General features: G+C 40.3%; 1 long non-coding RNA gene across 1 annotated transcript in view; it reads right to left on the bottom strand.

The window, feature by feature from the left end:
* Positions 1-3,270: 3,270 nt before the first annotated feature.
* The window catches only part of LOC148133449 (uncharacterized), a 54,241-nt gene continuing 33,865 nt past the window's right edge, over positions 3,271-23,646 (bottom strand). The window contains exon 3 of the long non-coding RNA XR_015747396.1: positions 3,271-3,419. This is a non-coding gene — a long non-coding RNA (uncharacterized LOC148133449). The remainder of the gene's footprint in view (positions 3,420-23,646) is intronic.

Below are 23,646 nucleotides of genomic sequence, written 5' to 3'. Positions count from 1 at the left end.
TGTTATATCCCTCCTGCTCTGTTGAGAGAGGGCTGTTCAATTTTGACACAGATTGTGTTTTATCCTTGGGATGGACAAGCTGAATTGAATAGTGGATTCCAAGACCCTGGATTCTCTATGTTTGTCAAAGCAAAACTGAAAGATATACAGAAGTTGGGTGAGACGCTGAGATTCAAAAACTCAATAGTACAACAACTGGGATAGGGATTTTTAAATCCTTAAAGCCTTAGTGTAGTCTTGGGTTTGAAGTGAGCACATATATTGTGTTGGCTGAAGATCCTCCTGAGCTTTTCCAATGTTCCTGCAATGGATGGAATGACAACGTTGCTTCGTTTATTGTTCATTTCATTGTCTGTTATGAAGGAGCTCCTGTCTCTTTTGAGATTTGATGAAGGTCCACTTGGAACAGCCACACATTCTGAGGATTTCCTTCTTGGATGACTTCTTGACAAGAATTCATTTCTGACCATTGTCTCCTGAATTCTGTTTTATATACAGATTTGATTTCCATGATGAATCAATGAAATACTCCACATCCAACCTCAATTAGCAAGCAACCATTTTTCCCAGTTCATTTCCTACAAGGATTTCAGAAGATCTCTACAATATAGCTTTTTATTTGCCCATTTTTGTTTCTTCTTCCCCTGTCTTGAAATAAATTTGAAAAAGCAGTAGATCACCTATGTGGCTGGAATGGGAGGAAATTCATTTTTTTCCATGTCATCTGTTACAGGGGTCGCCAACCTTTTGGACCTCAGGGACTACCAAACTCATAATTTTAAATCCCGTGGACCCCTAATATGAATTTTGACTGATGGTGGCTTGCTGACATTGGTGGGAAAGTCGGCTCCATATTCCAGAGCTACAGTAGTCACAGGACTGGCCCTGTGGTCATCCCAGATCAACTGCTCCTGCATCTGGGTGCACTGGCCTGCCATGGACTGGAAGAGCTGCTCCAGGATGACCAAAGCGCCAGTCTTGTGACTACTGCAGCTCTGGAATATGGGACTGACTTTCCCACCAACATCAGCAAGCCACCCCAGGGTGGATTTCCCTCCCCCGCCATTGGTCTTACCTTTCAGTTCCAGCTCACATGGTTCTACTCAAGATGTGATGGCCCATAGTCTCTCAAAATAACCCAAAACCCAAAATATATATTAAAGTCCGGTAAGGCCTTCAACTTAACTTCACTGTTTTATTTGGCACAGTTTAAAGTCACAAAAGTAACTAATGAGGCAAACAGAAAACCAAAACAAACCTCATTGATGAGAGTTCCAAAGCAAGCCAAGAGAACTAATCATAAACTCCAGGGAAATAACCAAGAAAAGTCCATGGGAAGAACGCCAACAAAGATAAACCTCTTTCAAGGTGAACACTAAAATTGACTCCTGCAAATTCTAACTATGCAGTTGCAAACTTATATACATAGCTCCCACCTGCAAGCCACGAGGAGGATCATGGTAATCTCCTCTTGAGTAGACCTCACTTTTCCCTGATCTTCTCCTCCCTGCATGACCTAGGATGGATAGGGGATGGGCCTGGATCCTCCTCTGACTGCTCAGCTGGCCTCTGCCCTTCCCCAGCCTCCTCCACCAGCTCTGGAACCACACTACCACTCCCTGTTGGTTGTTCCTCCTCTTCCTCAGAGTCAGTCTCCATCAGGGGCATGACATAAGATAAGGTTTGTGCTCATCTAAAGGGTGGGGGCCAGCAGATGAGCAGACCATGTGGGCGGCACAACCTTGTGTTTCTGTGCAGCCTGGATTAATTGCTTTGGGGGGAGTGCTTTGGGGAGGGACATTTCTCTGTGGACCACCAAAATTTTCTCATGGACCACCAGTGGTCCCCAGCCCACTGGTTGGTGACCACTGGTCTACTGTACCTGGCTACAGGGCTTTTGTTAACTTTTAAAATGAGATTCAGAATGATGGCAATTTACCATTAAGTTGGTACAGACTCTTAACAACTTCATAGATTTTCTCCAGAATGATCTGCCCTCAGCCTCGTTCTTCAAATTTTCTAAGTGAATCCCCATTGTTGCTACAATTGAGTCCCTCCACTTTGCTGCTCTTAGGAGGAATGAAATCAAGAAAAGAAGACCAAGGTTTTTTAAAGAACAAAATGTTTTCCTCTCACCATTAACTTGTGGGTTTAAAGAAGCTGTAACTATTCTTTTTTTAATAGAATGTTATGTGATTATGGGGGGGGGGGGGAACCACACAGGAAAAGTAATTGAAGCACTGAAGCTTTAGATTAATTCCTGTATGTTTTAATTACCTAGCTTGGCTCCTGAAATTTTAAGTTATTTTTACACTTATTTTCATAGTTCAGTAGCGATGAGTCCTACAAACATTTAAAAAATACTATTCACAGGAAGAAGAGTTTACAGGAAAAGCAATTATGCATTGTGACTAGAATAAACTTGGAAAATCAATGTGCAAATCTCCACTTGACCATAAAGCTCATTTAGTGAATTAGGGCAACTTATTGTCTCTTTGGCCAGCACCCTTGCAGAATTGATGCTCTGACCTCATAAAGTAAGTGGTGACCCCACGCTTGCTATCTGCAAAGTAGTAACTACATGAAAAAAGCAAGAATACATTATAATAAAGATGTAAATATAACAAATAAATAATTATTGTATTTAACCTATCTTTCTTCAAAGTCAAACTGCCTATAATTAAAATTTAGTCCAAAGTGACAAAAAAGCAGCTAAAACATAACGTTATACACTTTTTACTCAACCAGCACTCAATTAAACAGTGAATTTTTATCTTCCTATCATTATATTTCCTCCACTGTGTGTATAAAGCAATCATTATGTAGTTAGTAGGAATTATGTATTTTGAATAATGAATTGAATGCCCTAATTAAAAGTTTTGCACAGTATTTTAATAAACTCTGTGGTGCAGGAATTTTTTTGGGGGATGATGATTTCTAGGACTAATTTATTGGCATCTAAAAAGTAAATTGGTGTTAAGCTTTAACTGTAGGCTTTTGATACTTGTCAGATTTGAGGCATGGTCTTGCCATAGCTGTAGTAGATGTCCATGACAAGATTGAAACCTAACAAACATTGCAATAAAATTAAAAGGAAGATTTCCAGGCATTAACTCTCTTTTTCACTATCTCTTCAAATACAGCATGTAGATTTTCATCTTAAACATTACCTAATATAGATATTATTTCAATGCAATTTTATTTTTAATACAGAGACTCTGATGATTTGATATCTTGCATTCCAGCTAAGTTCTCTCTCCTTACCTTTATCATTGCTACCATCTGGGTAACATCTCCAAGAGAAATGAATAACAAATGCAGCACCACTAAAGAAAGTCCAATCAGTAGAGGTATCTTAGGTGTCACCCAAGTAGGGCCAAATGGTTGGCAGGAGGTCCAGGTATGCTGAATGCGGACAGCTGTAGATAACAGACAGATATAAGCCAACTATTATTTTCCATTTCTGTGGATTTTAAAGAATTCACATGTAGTTAATAGGCAGATACATTTCTCAAATAATTTACTGGCATGAACTTTATTAATACTTGTATTTAGATTGCCTAACTGAACTAAACTTAACATTAACTTCTGAAAGATAATATTGATAGTGCCATCTTAAAGAACATTTTCTACAACTTTAAAACTTGACTCTTCTCCTCTGTGAAATGTATCTGATCTCCTTGCTGCAAGGTAACATTAACTGTGGTCCTCAAAGCCTTGGATATGGCTGAAAGCTCTTCTTAAATTATCTTTTCAAAGACAAAAATTATGAAATACATCCTAACTAATCATATTGGTAGCTTCAGGAAGCAGCAGCCCTGGGTGGACTTGTCTGAGCTCAGAAGCTAGGTAGGACCAGGTCCTTCATACTGGAAGAAATAAATGGAAAACCACTTCTGCACTGAGGATGAGAAACTGCTTAGGCATCCCCAAAAACCTGCCTAGATTTAAGATTAAATCAGAAAAGACTTGACTTTGCTCAATCATATTATTTAGTTAATTAATACAATATAATCATATTGCCCACCTCCAAACATTGCTATCTATCAAATAAGATTGGACAGAATGGTTATGTCCCAAATTTCTTGAAACAATAGAACCTAAGTGTTACGAACTAAGGAAATGTGTTCGTTTTAAAATCCGAATAGTTTTACTTCCACAGCAGGCTCGTAATCCTGCACTTCTGATTGGCCCGCGAATAGCGAATCATGATTGGTCGTTTCTGGCTGATCTGATTGGCTGGCAGTGGGTCGCCTCCGATTGGATGCTTTTTAGAGTGGTAAACTCAAATCATTGGTTGTTGTGACAGCAGCCAGCTCTATAAAAGAGCTGGTGCTGCCCTAGCTCTTTGCTCTGTTCTGAAGTCACTATTAAAGAGTTGAGTCACTATTCGATGTCTCGTCTCTGTTCCTTGCGGCCACTCTTCCAGAGCTAACACTGGCGACGAGGGTGGGATGCGGAGACGATAGAGCTGACTGAGCACTAGATGAAGCACCAAACAGAGCACGTGGCTAAGAGTGCACCAACAGTGGCAGAATGACCAGCAGCGCTATACCACTCGCTCCATTTGACCCGGCTAACGAAGACTGGGACTCGTATATGGACAGGTTCCAGATGTTCCTGGAGACCAACAATCTGAAAGATGCTACGCCTGGCAAGAAATGAGCTGTATTCCTAACCCATTGCGGGCCTGCCATTTTTAAAATGGCTAAGGCACTTGCAAAACCAGCGGAAGTCAAAACAATGGATTGGGATAACCTCGCGCCTATTCTTCGGGCCCATTATGCACCCGCGGTGCCAACACTCATCCGGAGACACGAGTTTTACCAGAGGGACCAACAGGAGAGCGAAAGTGTTGGAAACTTCATCACTGACCTGAGGAACCTAGGGGGACTCTGTGGCTTCGCAAACCTCGAGGAAGCCATGAGGGATCGAATTGTTCTGGGTCTAAGAGACCCCACGACCCGGAGCAAGATCATGGCTAAAGGGGACATCGCCCTCGCAGATGTCATTGCCGATGCTACTGCAGCAGAAGCAACCAGGAAGTCGGCCGCCCGAATGCGCTGCACAAACGCAACGCACCGCCAACTCGCCAGTGATACTATGCCTTTCTCCGAGAGACACACAACAACTGCTCACCACGAAGACCTCGAATCCTCGTCTGATAGCAAGGAAGAGGAGGTCAACCGACTCAGGTCAGAACGCGACCAGCGAGACCAGCGGAGCCAGAAACCTTCACGTCAATGCACAGGTTGCGGAGCCAATCACCCGCGATCTGACTGCAAATTCCTCGACGCACTCTGCCGTTCCTGTGGGAAGCGGGGCCACATCGCAAAGGTCTGCAGAAGCAAGCGAGGGTCTAGTCCAATCCGAAGAGAAAGCAACTTCCGCCAGACAACAGGCAGCCCACCTGTAAATCGGGACCGCCTGAGCCACCAATGGAACCATCCATCGCCAGGACCTCAGCACTCAAAGAATCATATTAAAGGACTACCAAGGAAACAGAATTCCCGTTGTCGGGTCCACCCACGTCCAAGTGTCCTTCAAAGACCACACCGCAACTCTACCTCTTACCATCGTCGATTGAGACCGGCCCAGCTTGTTGGGTTTGCAGTGGTTCACCCCACTGGGAATTGAACTAGCTGGCATCCACCAGACCGGAAGCAACGACTGGGAAGCGGGCCTCGTCCAGGAGTTCCAGGACGTGTTCACCGAGAAGCTAGGCAAGTACAAGGGATCCCCCGTATCGTTTAGCCTCAGCCCCGATGTTGCGCCCATACGCCTTAAGCCTCATCGAGTGCCCTTTGCACTCAAGCCAAAGATTGATGAACAATTGGATAAATTAATAGCCCAAGGCGTGTTAGAACTGATTGACCACGCCCGATGGGAAACCCCGATTGTAACACCCATAAAGCCTGACAGATTGTTAAGAATTTGTGGGGATTACCGAGCCACCCTAAATCACACGCTTCAGCAGAGCGCTTATCCTGTACCCGTGGTCCAACATCTTCTTTCACTCCCTGGGCGGCGGGAAAATATTTGCAAAATTGGACCTAGCCCAGGCATACCAACAACTACCCATAGATGCCGAGACTGCAGAGGCCCAGACTATAGTCACGCACAGAGGTGCGTTTAAGTGTAATAGACTCCAGTTCGGAGTGAGTGTAGCACCGGGCATCTTCCAAAGCCTGATGGAGAGACTATTACAAGGCATAAAAGGGGTCGTGCCTTATTTCGATGATGTCTTAATAGCCGCCCCCACTAAAGACATATTAGAAAAACGACTCAGAATGGTTCTCCAGAAATTTAAAGACACCGGCCTGAAAGTAAAGAAAGACAAGTGTCAACTTTGTACTGAGAGGGTTGAATTCCTTGGGTACCTTCTTGACAAAAAGGGGATCCACCCTACTGAAAAAAAACTAACCGCAATAAAAAACGCCCCAAGACCTAGGAACAAAACAGACCTCCAAGCCTTCCTGGGACTCATTAACTTTTACAACATTTTCTTGTCCCAGAAGACGACAGTAGCTGAGCCCCTACACAGACTACTCGACAAGAAGGCTTCCTGGGTCTGGGGACATCGGGAAGAACGAGCATTCCAGCAAGTAAAAGATCTCTTAACCTCAGACGCTGTATTGATGCAGTATAATGAAACTTTACCTTTAACTGTCACCTGCGATGCCTCACCATTTGGGGTGGGAGCTATTTTGAGCCACGTCCTGCCAAATGGAAATGAGGCACCTATTGCTTTTTTTTCAAGGACTTTATCAAAGACTTAAAGAAACTATAGCCAACTCGATAAAGAGGCTCTCGCTATTGTGTCTGCTATCAAGCGTTTCCATGAATATGTATATGGTAGACCTTTTGCCATAATCACCGATCACAAACCATTACTTGGCATTTTAGCGGGAGACAAACCAACTCCCCACATCTTATCACCAAGAATGACACGTTGGTCAGAGTTTCTAGCCGCATATGATTATCAACTGCAACACCGCCTGGGGAAAGCCATTCCCCACGCTGACGCCTTGAGTCGTTCTCTGCTACCAGAAGCCATAGATGATCCAGCTCCAACCCTAACTGCACTCCAAATTGAAACTCTTCCTTCACCACCACTGACTGCCAGAGACATCGCCGCAGAAACAAAGAAGGATCTTGTTTTGGCACGAGTCCTCACCTGGGTGGAACGAGGTTGGCCTGACAACGAACCCAACAACACCTTTGCGCCCTTCAAAAACCGACAGACTGAACTGTTCTCTCAAAAGGGCTGCATTTTGTGGGGAGACAGAGTCGTCATCCCTGAGAAGCTACAACATAAAGTCTTAAAACTGTTGCACGATGGTCATCCAGGCATAGTGCGAATGAAGGCACTAGCATGAAGCTACGCGTGGTGGCCAGGTATGAATAAGCAGATAGAAGCCTGGGTGGCCACATGCAACAAGTGCCAGGAAATTCGTGCTGCCCCACCAAAGGCAACTCCAACTGAATGGGAAGCACCTCGTGGTCCCTGGTCCCTTATCCACATCGATTTTGCGGGACCCACCAAAGGACACACTTTTCTTATAACAGTGGATGCCTATTCCAACTGGCTCAAAGTCCACAAAATGAAAAGTACCACCACAGAAGCAGTCGTTAAAAAATTGAATAGACTATTCACTACACACGGGTTGCCAGACGTTTTAGTCTCAGATAATGGCCCCCAATTCACTGCCCTGGCATTTGAACAGTACCTAGCAGACCAGGGCATCCGCCATGCTTTAACATCGCCGACTCATCCTGCGGCCAACGGCAGGGCTGAGCGAATGGTCCAATTCATAAAGAAGACCTTACACAAGATGGAACATGGGGACATTGATGACAAGATAACCAGAATGCTTCTCCTCCAACACATCACCCCACACAGCACCACAAACAGAACCCCGGCCGAACTCCTGACGGGCCGGAAACTTTGCTCACACCTTGATCGCCTACACCTTACCTACACGCCAGAAAAGCCCTTGGGGTCCAGCAGCAAGTGTCGTGCTTTCAAGGTAGGCGACTTGGTCTTTGCAAAAAAAACTCTAGGGTGACCCATTGTGGGTCCCCGCTACCATAACTCCATGACAATCTTTTCCTAACCTATAATGGAATCCATCTACCTTACTACTATCATCTTCTCTTTCCCACATACATACATAAATACACATTAAAATGTGACTTCAACTCAAAAAAGGCTATGCACATCTAATATAAAGTGGCTTGAAGTATGCAAGCAGAAAATAATAATACTAATGCCTGGATATTATTTAAGGTTTTTAAATTATTCTGTCTGGAAATTCTAATAGCTTTATATGTTTGGGTTTTTTTCCACCAGAAAAAAAATAACTGAATTAAATTAATATGGCAGTAGAATATATATTTTATGATATTTTTCCTCCATTCTCTTTCAGCATAACAAAATAAACAGACCTTCAAAACATTAATTTTAAAAACTGGTTTCAGAAACCAAAATTAAGTTTATACAAAACAAAACCAAATAAAAATTATCAAAGTCAAAGGCTGCCTCTTATCATGACCATGTGATTCTTGTTACATATTTCGTTTTCTATTTCAGCTTGTGGTTTCAAAAATAGGATACAATTTCCACTTCTCATGCAACTTCCTTGTATATGAACATACCTGATTTTTTTTCAAAGTTATATTAGAATTCTTTATTGGCAAAATATGATTGGACACACAAGGAATTTGTCTCCAGTACATAAGCTCATAAGCTAAGTGTGGATACAAGCAACAAGTGATTAAATCATGATCATCATCATAAAATACATTCATCATAAATTATAAGACACAATACTCAGTGATAGTCATGAGATACTAAATAAGCAATCAACATAAATTATACTAGGATACTAAATAAAACAATTAATATAAATTGTAAGAAACAAGCAACAAAATTATAGTCATAAGAAGATAAGGAAATAGGTAAGAGAAAAGATGAGAAGGATAATAGTAACTGACAAGAATATCCTAATTCTATATATACAAGTATATATAAATACTGCACTTTCACAATTAGATCTTGTTTGGATCTAGTATTAAAATCAGTACATAGAAGTCTCACTTTAATGTTTTTCATGCCACACAATTTCTACTGACTGGGTCACCTAGTGAGTTTATGTGATACACTTGTACCATTTTTGTAATTAGAATTATGGACAGTTTTCCATATCTTACTTTGAGAAGCTTAAATCAATATTTATGTTGAGATTGGTTCCCTTGCACTTCATTTGTCAAGGCCCAGCACTTTTTGGCTTTGCAGATTTAATCAGCAATATCTCAGGAAAAAGATTTTTAGCCCTCTAAGGGAGAAAAGTCATTAGTTGTACTTTGCTCTACTTGCATCTGTCAGAAAATAGGCCCAAACTAATGATGTGATTTATATAGTCAGTTCCAACACTCTTTTCTTGCTTTTGCCTAATTCATTCTTTCTCAGCACTGCATGAGCAACCACAATCCTGTGACAACCCAGCATAAAAACATATTTGCTTACACTATAGATTCTGTTTGCATAAAATATTATTTGGACTGTGCAGTCACAGTGAAGCTTATTTAAGGTCAGTCCAGTAACATCGCAGTGCATTGCTGCCCACTTTCATTTTCCTGCCAGCATTGCAGTCCTAATAAAGTCAGGGTTATTTTTCCACTTCAAGTACTAGCCAAGCCTTTCCAAGTTCCCACAAAGTCCCATAGGTTGGAACAAGTTCTAGAGTTTCTTACAGAACCCTTTTCTCTCACAAAAAGACAAGAGCCCATTTTTCAAAATGCTGTTTTTTCTACACAGCATATTTCATAGACAGATATTCTAGCTAATCAGACAGAAATTAACTTATAACTTCTCAAGCTTAAACTACAATTTAGCCTCATAGTTCCTGATCATATTCATGGGTCTGTCACTATGAAGGGTTCTCTGCTTCTTTTTCCTAGATTAAGTACCTTTTCTGTGCTTGGTCCTTGATCTTAATCACTATCCATTCACTGCAATTATTTCACAAGAGAAGCTAGATCTACTGTGTTTTAATATGGGAGGCTTTTGGCACGGACACTATTTTCCCTCCCCAACCTCACCATATCAAATTCCTTAAACTGAAAGGACAATTTCATATAACTTATTGAAGTTGCTGGGAGCAGATGTTTTACATTAATTGATAAATGCAATGTAAAAATGACTTTTCAGCATACAAAACTCCTCTAGGCAGTAAAGCCAAAATATATTGAAAGAAAGAAATATATTTCTTTCAAAATATATTTAACTGAAATAAAAATTTACTAATGACAAACAAATTTCCTCCCCCCAAAAAAATGTTAAATCTAGATACTATTAAGTTCGTATAAAAATTCAACTTGAAAAAAGACAATTGGAAGCACATACATCTTTCAAGCTTTCATAAAGTCCTACTGGGGTGGGAATTATGGAAGATTGACTGCTATTTTTTTTATCAATATGGGTACCTTACCAAAAAGTGTCTGACCCTTATGATTGTCAATCTGGCTGTTTTCAGTGGTGGGCAAACAAATAACCATCCGTTGCAGATTTTGAAGTGAGGGCAGGTGGAAGTGGTCCTTGGAGTAACTTAGCATTACTAAAGTCATGCATAGATTTTAAAGCTAAAACTAGGACTTTAAATGAGATGTTCAGAAATGCAATATATCATTTGTGTGACTAGCATAATATAGGTATTATCTGATCCAGTTGCTTAAATCTCAGCCATATTAAATCAGATGTAGTTGTCAAAGGCCACATACTGTAGATGCATTGAAAAAGCTCAGCTTGTGTGTAAATGTTGCACAGATAAAGTTGTATTATCCCTTCAACATACTGTGTGTGCTCCCAAGAATACAAAACTGGTGCCCAGACATGTACCAGCTTAAACTACAATCAAGCTCTTTTCATAAAATCAGGGTAGAATTGGGTAAGATATTATCCCATTTTCTTCTCATTGTGAGGACTGATAAGTGAAACTCATCATTTCATAGTGTGAATTTACTCATTCCAAAGATTGTGGCATATAAAAAAACACAATTCTAAAGCAGATAGTGAATGGACTACCAACTAAAGTGAGATGTCCTCATATGAAATGATGTAACACTCCATTTTCTCAACTATTCATATTTTTGAGTGCTACCATGATTAGGAACTATTTTCAGAACATGTAGACTTAGTAATATTTATAATGGTGGTTTCCATCAGACCAAAATAAAACTTATAGCAAAATGAGTTGCCTGTGGCTATTTTGATACATTGATCCTTGAAAGACAAGGGTTCATCTTCAGGGCAGGGCTAAAGAAAGACAACATGGAATCCACAACTGTATGACTAAAGTCCTGCCCATTTTTACATGTAATACACAAAGAAAAGGGGCAAACCTTTAAGCACATTGTCACAGTTGCTATCTTGACCTTTTGGGAGGGGGAGAGACTCTTCTTTACATTCAGTAATCTTGGTTTTTACTTGCACACACCCCTGAAATTGAGAGAAATGATGAAAACCAGGAGTTCATGGCAGAACTTAGCAAATGCAAAGTAGAAAGTAAATGGAAAATTTTATTAAGCAGAATATGGCATAAACTATTCTTAAAGAGAAATTTGTTCAGGATTACTCAAGCTTTAACTAATTACATAAACTGGCAATTTGAAGCTGCTGTCCTGCCCTTGAAATACATGTAAAAGCAATGGGATAATTGATGGAAAGCATGCACTTATAAATGATTTGAGGATCTGAGTCCAAATGCCTATTGAAGATCCTCTTTAGTTTACTACCCTGTGTGGTGGTCTCCCATGGAAAGAATGAGACACAAGCGTGTATACTCGGGATGGGAGCCCAGAATAAATTCTAGTGCTTCCTTTTATTGAGATTTAGTGCATAGTAAGCAAAATTACATTGTGGATTAATAATTAGATATAGTACAGGCTTGTTTGCAGTTGTTTAAGCTGTCTCCTTGTTTGTATTTGTCCTTATTGTTCTCTTTTCTTTGCATTACCTTAGTGACCTTTAAACAGGCATGTATGTATAAAGCATTATTTTAATCATTACTCAAGCCCAGGCCAAAGTTTATTATTCCCACATCTCCCCTGTTTTAGTTTTTTGATGATCACGGATGCCTCGGTAGCTTTTCGCCATCTGCAACAGCAATTCTCCTTCCGTAGGCTTCACCTGACACATTCCTAAAAGTCCAGGGAGACATTGAATACAACAGCATACACAGAGAGAAAATATAATAAGCAATATCGCTCCAACAATTAGGTGATGAATCCATGAACCATCTGGCAACCAGGACCAAAGTGCAGACCACATGTCCAGTCCCTCACCCTCCGATTGTAATGGATTCTCCTTCAGGGTTTGTTCCATATGCTGTATAGTAGCTGTAATGTTTGGAGAATAATCAGAGATATACATGCAACAATGCGTATGAATCACAGCGCAAACTCCCCCTTGCGCAGCCAAAATAGTGTCCACCGCATATCTGGTTTGCAGGACAAAGTCAAGGATTTTTCCTTGCTCTTCTTCAAGCAGCTTTAGCGTTTTAATGGTGTCTTTAAACATAGTGACTGTCCAATTGTTTAAACGATGTAAATCTCCATAGTTCATCATGACTCCTAAAGGAGGAATAACTCCCCTTGATATCTGTGTCCAGTAGTCATGAGTCAAAACTGAGTTTACTTCCGTTGCGGAACGCGCATTGCGGATATGAGCAGTCCCCAATGATTTTTGAATGAAATGAGATGGGATTACTTTCCCAAAGGTGCAGACTCCTTTCCATCGTGCTGGCATGCGATCATAGGCCATCCATCCACACAGCAACCATAAATTTGCTCCCAGGAGATGACCAACCTTATTTGGCTCAGCATAGATTAGTTTTGCAAAGGACTGCATTAACATAGCCAAATAAGTGGAAGATGGTGCGTATTTCTCATTCGCACATTTATACAACTGCTTTTCTCTCGTGGTGGGACAACATGTGGCAGGAATATATGGACACCTATTTTCATTGATCAAAGATGTGATATCATATCGAGAAATGTTATGTACAAAGTAAGTGAGATTTTTAGTTTTCATGTCACCCGAATAAACCCGACTTCCATTGCTAATAACAATTGTTTTGTTGCAAAACGGATATGTTCCCAAGTAAGTCATATTTTTTACTGTCTCATTGTGGGTCCAGCAGATACCCGCCACCTCTTGGATTCGGCTTCCAAGGTGTAAGGTATTTATGTTATTTGTAGTCCAACTGTTAGACCACATCCCTGAACAACCATAGCATTGTCCCTTATACCAGTCACCTTCGGCCAGAGGTACTGCAACCATTGGAAGCCCTGATGTTTTGTGAGTTGGCATGTGCATACATACCCAACAATCAGTTTTATTATGAAGGTTTGCTAGCTTCTCCATGTCCTGGATCAACGTGTTTTTTTTTCATTCCCCCAAATCCATCCCCTTGCCCTTTTGGCTGATGATAAGGATGCACACAGCGAGCAGGAACCCAAAAAACTGTCCCCTCATCTTCAACGGCAGCGTATCCTCGGCCCCAAGTTATCAGCGGGACAGGTCCTCTCCACGTTGGATCTGGCAGTCTCCTATACCGAACTTTCGGTCTTGGCGTACCTGCAGAAGGAGAGGAAGCAAAATGCCTACTGGCTGCCGTAGCAGCAGGAAATCCTGTCATGTTTAAAAAATTTAAAGTATATAAAGTAATATTAAGAATGTTTTGTATGTAAGGCAAACCATATCCATCCACTTCCCCTGTTTTTGTTTTTATGTGAAGGAATGTTATACGGACTAGAAGTTGGCTCAGTGTGGCCTAATTGTAGTTGCTCAGCTACCAATTGATGTAAAGCTATAAGCTTTTCCTTTGGAAGTGGCCATTGGTCAATCCAGACTGGCTGAGAGGTTAACAATTGTAATTTTTCCATTATCCAATAACAATTTTTGTGTGAAATTGTGATAGCAAATCTCTACCCCACAAGTTTATATGCAGGGGAAACACAAGAGGTTGAATCCTTGCAGTCTCACCAGTTTCTCTATGCAATGCCTTCAACCAATTTACACTACTTCTTGCAAACTGCATACCACCCACTCCACGAACAGCCGGAGAGTCCTCAAGCGCCCATTCATTTGGCCACTCCTTTTGGCATATCACAGAGACATCTGCTCCGGAATCTATAAGGCCAGAAAATGATTTTCCCTGAATTTCAATTGTCATTTTTGGTTGGTCTGTAGTCAAATTTTTTGTCAGCGCTAGCAATTCTGCAGCAACTGGAGAACTGGCCATTTCAGTGGACCCAAAACCGCCAGTTCGTGGGATCCCAATTAAAGGATTCATAGGAATGTATGGAAGCAATAATAACTGGGCAATAAATTCACCGGCCATTAATGATGTAGGAGTATCAGTGTACAATTGTATCTTAATGACCCCTCTATAATCTTGATCAATAACTCCTGGAATAACAAAAAACCCTTTTTTTGATGCAGAAGACCTGGGAAGTACCAATCCCACTGTTTTTTCTGGCAGTGGCCCATGCAAATGAGTGTCCTCAACGTACACTTGATTAGGAAAAGTCACATTAATTGAGTTCAACATTTTTAAACTCAAACCTGCACTCCCAGTAATTGCAGGCGATGCTTTTGTGACAGCCTTGGGAGCGGGGCTAGCTGCATGCCCCAAATTTAGTTTCCTGAATTTTGGTTCTGATCAGAGCGACATTGATTTGCCCAATGAAACCCTTTTTTGCATTTTTGACAGACCGATTTTGGGTGGACGTCCTTATTTTTGTTTTTGTTAAATGCCATTCCCCCCCGCCCCAGGGGCACGGCACTGGGCTTTAAAATGGCCAGGCTTCCCACAATTAAAACAATTCCCTGTAGGTTTCATCCCTTTTTGTAATGCCATAGCCAAAGTCTCCATGTTGTAAGCCTGAGAACCCACCACTGCACATGCCTTTAACAGATCAGCCAGAGTAACCTCACCTCTAGCCACCAAAGGCTGTAAAATACGCTTGCAGTCAGTGTTTGCATTTTCGACTGCTAATCTCAGCAAAAGTTCCTTTGCTGATTCCTCATTAGAAATTTGTCTGGTAATAGCCAATTGTAGCCTTTCCACAAAATCGTTGTAAGACTCAGATGCTGTTTGCTTAATTTGAGAAAAAGACTGTGCCGGGGTTCCCACATCCTGGATGCGGGACAACGCCCCAAGGACAGCTGCCATAACCACTGGAAATACGTGATCAGGCAAATTAGCAGCTTGATCAGCAGTGGATTCAAACAAGCCTGCCCCATAGATTTGGTCTGGCGTATACAGCCCTCCTGAATTCCATCCCCTACTGATAGCTTCTCTTTGATATTCTGAATCAAAAACCACATACTGAGTAGAACTCAATATCATTCTCATTAAATCTTTCCAGTCATTAGGAATCATGGGTGAGGTAGCCAAACTTGTCAGGAGCCCCTTTGTAAAAGGACTTTGAATACCATAATCTTTAACGGCTTTCTTGATTTCCCTAAGTACTGTCAAAGGAATCGGAACCCATTCAGCCTGCAGATTGCCTTGAGCATTCATTTGCCTATTAACTGGAAACAAATTCATCTGGGGAATCTCATCAGGCTCTAATTTCCCTTCATTGAAAGCCTGATGCATCATTGCTTGAACTTTCCCCATTTGTGATTGGATTTTCTCCTCTACAAGCTTAGGCGCTGTTGGGGCTGAGAAGGCATATTCCAGTTTAGAAGTTGGGGGGTGCAACACAACTCCTTCATAAGGAGGAGGTTCTGCTAAAGGTTTTAAAAGAGGCTGTTGCTGGGTCTCTAAAGCAGTCATAACAACCTTCCAATATATCAAAATTTCAGCTGTTGCTCGTGGCTCTTCATGAAGGATAGTTCCAATTTTCCTCCATGTGTCTAACTTTAAAGATCCCTTCTCTGAATACCAGGGACATTGCCGCCAGATCTCTGGCAGCAGCTCTTTCACATTACCTTTTGAAAGAATTATTTGCTCCCCCCCCAGAGGGTTTAAAGATAAAGAAATTTGTCCTGACTAACTTCAGCAGCTCACTAACATGACGTTCCTGTGGCTGAGAGAGTTTTCCCCCCATGTTCCCTGAAAAAACTCCTATTGTCTAGCAATAGTTAAGTACGTACTTTACCTATTCCAGGTGAGGAAACACGGAGGTCCGGACACGTACCACCTGCAGTGGATCACGTCGGGGTCACCACTTGTGGTGGTCTCCCATGGAAAGAATGAGACACAAGCGTGTATACTCGGGATGGGAGCCCAGAATAAATTCTAGTGCTTCCTTTTATTGAGATTTAGTGCATAGTAAGCAAAATTACATTGTGGATTAATAATTAGATATAGTACAGGCTTGTTTGCAGTTGTTTAAGCTGCCTCCTTGTTTGTATTTGTCCTTATTGTTCTCTTTTCTTTGCATTACCTTAGTGACCTTTAAACAGGCATGTATGTATAAATCATTATTTTAATCATTACTCAAGCCCAGGCCAAAGTTTATTATTCCCACAACCCTGCTGGAGATTTTCCTAAAATATTCAGTTTATTGTTGCGGGGATTTATAAGCATATTTCAATAAGACTGAACTTCCCTAGTGTTTGAAACAATCCATTATTTATCCCAGAATCTCTGGAATTTCCACTATAGGAGCCATAAGCCTCAGTAGGGAGAAGATATGGTTTGACAATCTGAAGTCAAAATCAATATAAGGTACAGGGCCAATATTAGATGAATAAAATGTGCTAGCAATGGTCAAAAATTATGGCTATTCACATCAAGCTTAAAATACAATGTACACAGTTATTCCAGAACAGATTGCCCCAATATCTCATTTAACTCAGACAAAGGTAAATATAGAAGAAACTCTTTGCTTGCAGAGAACGCTACCCATTGAAGCTGATTGCAGGAAGAGGGATATGAAGGACTATAAACTCTTTCTAGTAGATGGTATATCCAAATATACAACTCTTCTCCAGGTGTTGTTTGAAGCAGACTGGCATATATTTACCTTTTTACACTTTAGCTCTGGATTTGATAGCACAACACTGCCATGGTCTTCAAAAGCTTGTTATTGGGTTAGGATCAGATTCCAGGGGAAATTGGTTTTACTACATTTTCTGAGCTAGTCGGTGGCTTCTTGGACCAAACTTCTTTGCCTTTTTCTCTTTCTTTTACTTCTCTAATATCTCCTTGGAGGAAATTTCATGGGAGGATGAATAATAAGCCAATGAATACCTACAATTGTATGTGCCAAGTTCTGTGAACTTTCTGATTTTGCTTTATTCATTTGCTTCAATACAATTTAAGACAGATGTTATTTAACAATGTATTTTTTTTTTTTTACAAAACTGGCATAACCAAGTGAAATACCAATTTCCTGTAATATTTGCATTTCTAAGAATGCCTCTAGAATATATGAAAGGACCCCCAAAATGTTCACTGAAAATAAAAATGGAAGAAGAATACAACTCCTGTGAAGCATTGCTGAGCTTCAGAGAAAAAAAGATAATGTCAGGCATAGTCCGACTTGGGAACTTAGGAAAGAAAGATCCTAGATTCCATTGGTGAGGTTGAAGGTTCACTTTTACTAAGTTTAAGTGGTTACAACATAAGCAAAGTTGGATCTGAATATTCCCGCACAAAGCCTGCATTTTCCCCACTTCCCTGGCCCTCCCCCTCATGATCAGTCCATCAGTAGATACCAGATAAAGACCGAATGCACCAATTATCACATTAAACAAGAAGAAAACCTTCTAAGCACCAATTCCACCCGTGCTTTTTACAATTTTGTAAACAACAAACTAAAAGACTCAAGGTCCATCCCTCCCTTGATAGGACCTGATGGTAAAGACTGCAACGACGACACCATTAAAGCCAACATCTTTAACACATTCTTCGCTCAGTATTTCTAAACAGCAATGGATCATGCCCAGTATTTCCTAGCCGTACTCACAGATAACAACAATGACCTAATACATATCGATTTCACAGAAGACAATGTTGAAAAATCACTACACAATCTAAAACCATCTCTATCTATTGGACCAGATGGAATATGTGCCTACTTCTTAAGAAAGCTATCCACTGCCATAGCCAAACCTCTAAGCATAATCTTTGAAAAATCTTTCAGGACCAGCTCCTTGCCTATCCTATGGTCACAAGCCACAGTCATCCCCATCTTCAAAAAGGAGACCCAAGCCTAGTCGAAATTACAGGCCAATCTCCTTATGCTGCGTCACTTGCAAAGTCATGGAATCAATTATTAACCAATCCATCATCCTCCACTTAGAGACAAACAACCTACTCTCCAATAAACAATTTGGTTTCAAAAAACTATCCTGTAATCTGCAACTCTTACACTGCAAAAACATATGGACGACACAACTCGACCAGCAATAGATGCAATCTACATAGACTTCTGTAAAGCCTTTGATTCAGTGGTATACGACAAACTACTCCTAAAAATAAAATCCTATGGTATATCTGGACAACTGAATAACTGGATAGAAGCATTCCTGTCAAACAGACAACAAATGGTCAAAATCGGGAGCGTCCTATCAAATCCAGTACCTGTCAATAGTGGTGTCCCTCAGGGCAGTGTTCTAGGACCAACTCTTCATACTCTACATAAACGACCTCTGTGATCTTATTAAGAGCAATTGCGTTCTCTGCTGATGATGTAAAGCTGTTCAATACCACAGACAATACTGCTACCCTACAAAAGATCTTGACTATGTATCCGAATGGTCAAACAAATGGCAACTTCAAATCTCAACAAATAAATGCTCTGTCTTACATATTGGCAAAAAATCAGAAAATAAAATACAAGCTGAATAGTCAAGACCTTGTTGATGACCCAAGCTCTGTAAAGGACCTTGGAATACTCACCTCTAATGATCTGAGTGCTAGAGCCCACTGCAACTACATAGCCAAAAGGCATTAAGAGTTGTTAACCTAATCCTACGTAGCTTTTTCTCTGGTAATATCACACTACTAACCAGAGCATACAAAACATTTGCTAGACCAATGCTTGAATACAGTTCATCAGTCTGGAACCCTCATTACGTATCTGATATTAGCACAATTGAGAAAGTCCAGAAATATTTCACAAGAAGAGTTCTCCACTCTTCTACTCGTTGTAGAATACCTTATGCCACCAGACTTGAAATTCTAGAACTAGAAAACCTTGAATTACGCCGCTTCGGTCTGACTTAAGCATGGTATATAAAATCATACATTGCAATGTCCTACCTGTCAATGAATACTTCAGCTTCAACCATAACAACACAAGAGCACACAATAGATACAAACTCAAAGTAAACCGCACCAAACTTGATTGCAGGAAATACGACTTCAGCAATAGAGTGGTCAATGTCTGGAATACTCTACCCGACTCTGTAGTCTCTTCCCCAAACCCCAAAAACTTTAACCTTAGACTGTCTACCATTGACCTCACCCCTTTCCTAAGAGGTCTGTAGGGGGCGTGCATAAGCGCACCAACGTGCCTACCGTCCCTGTCCTATTGTTTCTCTATTCTTTTATTTTTCTTATATATACCCATTTCATGTATTCACAACTATGTATACACTTATACTTATTATCTTGGAAACAATTGACAAATCAAATAAATAAATAAATAAAATAAGTATCCAATAATATTTGTTTTAGATGTTTTGGGAATGGATTTGAGGTTTGGCGCCGTGTTGGTGGAGTGTTACATTCCATTCTCATGGCTCTTTCCTTGATTGGCTGATTCATTCCAGATTGACACCTCTGGTTCCTGAAACCCTGTCATTCCCTCCCTTCCTCCCCAACCCATTTCTTACTTCCCCAGCCTCTTCTCTCTCCTGTGTTTTATGGCAGGATGATAGTGAAGTGAGGTGTACTGAAGATGGCAGGCCTGACAGATAAATTGAAAGCAGGGAAGGATCAGCAGTCGAGGAGACTAGAAGGAATATATTCTTGGCTCTGCCCCCACATTCCCATACCCACCCACATTGGACAGCTAATTGCTTTATTTCTGCTTCAGCTTCAGAATGACATGAATCACAATTCTTCATTACTATTTGGGTGAACAATTTACACTGGCGAAAATTCTGGCCTTGTCATGCCTCCTGGTCCTTTTCCTGCCTCTTGCTTTATGATAAATGAGCAAATATCACTGCCGGTGCCTCTCAGCCACTTTGACACTTCAGAGAGAGAGTGCCTTGATAGATTGTCATCTCTCCATCACTGCAAGCCTGAGGTTTATTAAAAGTGAGCAACAGGCAATCAGTGCAATTGGGTCAGGAAATGGTTTGAGTGCCATTTTTAGCACTCTGGTATTGGTCAGCCAGGTGGCTATGATATGAGTCACTGAAAAGTTCACTTTAAAGCAATTTGCATCAAAAGACAAAAATGGGCAGCATTCAAACATCCAAAGACCCAATTAGTCATTAGCTGTTATTGTCTGAGCCCCACCAAAAGAAGGGGGGGATTAAAAAGGTTATTTTAAATGAGGAAGGCTGAAAGTTTATGTGCTTTGTATTAAGAAAGTTTCACATTCAGTTGCTGGGATCTCTAGGTAGAGCTGATTAAGTTCCTTGTCTGAAACCGTGAAGAGCAGCTGCCAGTCACCATAGACAATGCTGTGTTATATCATATAATGATCTGATCCAGAACAAGGTAACCAGCTATAATTCTAACAGGAATCCTAGCTGATTCTCTGCTAGCTATTATAACCAAGCCTTCATTCATGACCACTTTATCTATTTTTTGGTTCCTTTAATGTTCTTGCATCACATCCATGAGTTTATCAAAGAACAGGAAAAACTATGGCTATTCAAAAACTGTTATGGTTCATCACACAGCCAGAAGTTGAGACATTTTTATAAACTATCCTTCCCAAGGATCTGGGATAGGCAAGTGTTGATATTTGATGGTGTTAAAGGTATCCTTACAGGAGTAAGCTGTTCTGAATAAAGCGGCAACTGATTGATGGTGATTTTGTCAATGGCAGTGGTGTCAAAGTGGTGCTCCGGTTCTTTTGGGATTGCACATAATAGATACTACCTTTGCTTTCTTTTGCCATGGTCATTCTATTTCTATTTTCAGGTCTTTGTATTTTGTCCTCTTCTCCAGTTCTATATCTTCTATTCTGCTATCTCCAGGTACTCCCACATCCATTGTTTCTTTTTTATTGACAATTGTTAAGTCTGAGGTGAATTATGTGACAGTATTATTATTATTAGAAAAAAATCCTTCCCAGCCATGTGTTGAGAAATGCTGGGAATAATAGTTTGGCAATTTTTGTAGAGCCACAGATCCCCAATTCTTGCCTTATTACATTGCCTTATTACATTGCCTATGATTCTTTTTATTAGCCCATTTTAAATAATGACACCATGAAGAGGAATTTTAGAGAGGCCGGAATATTATCAGGCTTCAGACTGTAGCATAAATCATCCAACACCTTTCATTACATACTAGGGGGGAAAAACAAGTCTGCAATGTCAAGCATTTTAGAAAATAATGTCAGTCTCCCAATGAATAAGCTCTTCTACTGTTAGCAAATTCTAAGTGTACAGTGAAAAATAAGAACTCCCTGGGGATTTTATGGCACAATGAAGTAATTGAGATATCATATGTCCCTTGGGTTAGAATCTTAAAATCTATCCATGGAGAAATATATGTAGATGAGGGTTGGGGTTAGATTGGAAATTGTATAATATTCATTCTATTTTTGCATTTGGGGGAAAAAAGCCAACAAATCAAACTGAAGACCATCTGGAGATGAAATATAATTTGGAGGGCCAACAAAAACATAATTGCAACAATTGGCTAGAAATAACAAGAGAATTTATTAAGAACAGAGCAGGCCAGGATCAGAATTCCATTTCAAATTGTACCAAAGTGTGGGAAATAGAGAGATTTCTTCACATTCAGGTTCCACATGACTATTCAGAAAGACAGAGCATAATTCATGCAAATTCCCCCAGCAAGGAACCACAGCAGTCCCTTTATTGGTTGTCATTAAATTCCCTTTATTGGTTGCCATTAAAAACAAAAACACCCAAATCCACACTTACAGCCTTCCTTGCTTCAAAGGCAAGTATTCAAGTGCTTCCAAGTATCAGAATTTGATTTGAAACCTGATGATACTTCAGACATGAAAGGTGATACATCGGTAACTGTATGACAAACCAGGATTGTGAAATGATTCTGATGGCAAGATCAGTCTTTTAGTTACCATTAAAAAGGGAGAAAGCATGACGATGCAAGAGGAAATATGTGCTAATTACTCAGTAAACAATTTAGACAAAATTTCCCTACAGTTAAAAACAGAGTCTTAAAGGCAACTGCTTCACTACCACACCCAACTTTCATCCTGTACAGAACAGGTACTACAACAGCAGCCTTAAAATTTCTAGTCAAAATATTCTGATTTTGTTTATATAGGAAGTTTTTCTTCAATCTTAGTTCAGATTTGGGCTCAGATTTGACATTGACAAGAGGCCATCCCAGTTTCAGAAAGAAGTAAAAGAAGATACATCAATCTTCACAATAACTGAAACAGAAACACATTCATTATAGAAATGGATGTAACTCCCAACCAGCAATGGACAGATTGACTCTATCAGAACCTTAACATATTATGAATCCAACGTTAGAAGTTTTGGATGAAAATATTCTGTTAATTTATTTCTGGACTGCTAATCTCTCTTGAGTTTATTGGTATTGCAAGAAAGAATGAATAGGTGCCACTAAGAAAGGACACGTGACCATAAATTAAATCTGCATTACAAAGTATCAGTAAAAGCTAAACAGGTGTGAAATCTGTGTTCATGTATTTAATAGAATGATTTACAGCTCCCTCAGTAAAATAAATAGGATTTATAGCCAGTGAGAATGTTCGGTGATTTAAACGTAGCTGGAGTCTTCAAAGAAGATATGATAGCATTATATTCCACACATAAAAATTAAACACTAGATTATCTTATGCAGAGAGAACCTTTTTGTGTGTGCATATAGGTGGATTTATTAACTTACATTAATTTAAGGGTAAATGCTCTATAGGCATGAGTCCATAGTTTCTAAAACATATATTCTTCATGTCTGTTTCAAGGATATTCTGTAAATGAACCTAATTTTCTAATGGAGACTAATGTTCTAATTCTGAGGAAACAAGATAAAAGTTGATTCATTCCAGAAAGGCTTGAAGAAAGCCTTGGGTAGAATGACACTGGAACCCAATACAGCTGGAAGAATGGTGGTGAATGGCCTTTGGAATGTCCTGACCCTTTGTTGCATTTTTATTGTTTTTATGTTTTTTACTGTTGCTTTGTGAGCTACCCAGATTTATGGTATCTAAGATAGGTTACTATATAATTTTAATAAATAAATACATTTGGGAACAGAAGTAACGGAATTACCATAACAATCACCCTAGTGAAAAGCAGTGGACACCAGTGGTGGTATTCTACCGGTTTGGCCCGATTCTGCTAATCCAGTAGGGGTGATGAGCAGCAGGGACCAAACTGGTTCTCTCTGCCATTCTGCTGTTGGGCCTGCCCACCCACCTGGGCTTCCATTCTTATCTTTATCCTCTGAATTTGAAGCGTAGCTGCTTTGG

This window comes from Notechis scutatus, chromosome 1, assembly GCF_049901735.1.
Source record: "Notechis scutatus isolate UNSWTSFEM ecotype Mainland chromosome 1, rNotScu1.2, whole genome shotgun sequence".
In the NCBI taxonomy this organism is placed as follows: domain Eukaryota; kingdom Metazoa; phylum Chordata; class Lepidosauria; order Squamata; family Elapidae; genus Notechis; species Notechis scutatus.
This window is presented reverse-complemented; position numbering and strand designations above follow the sequence as displayed.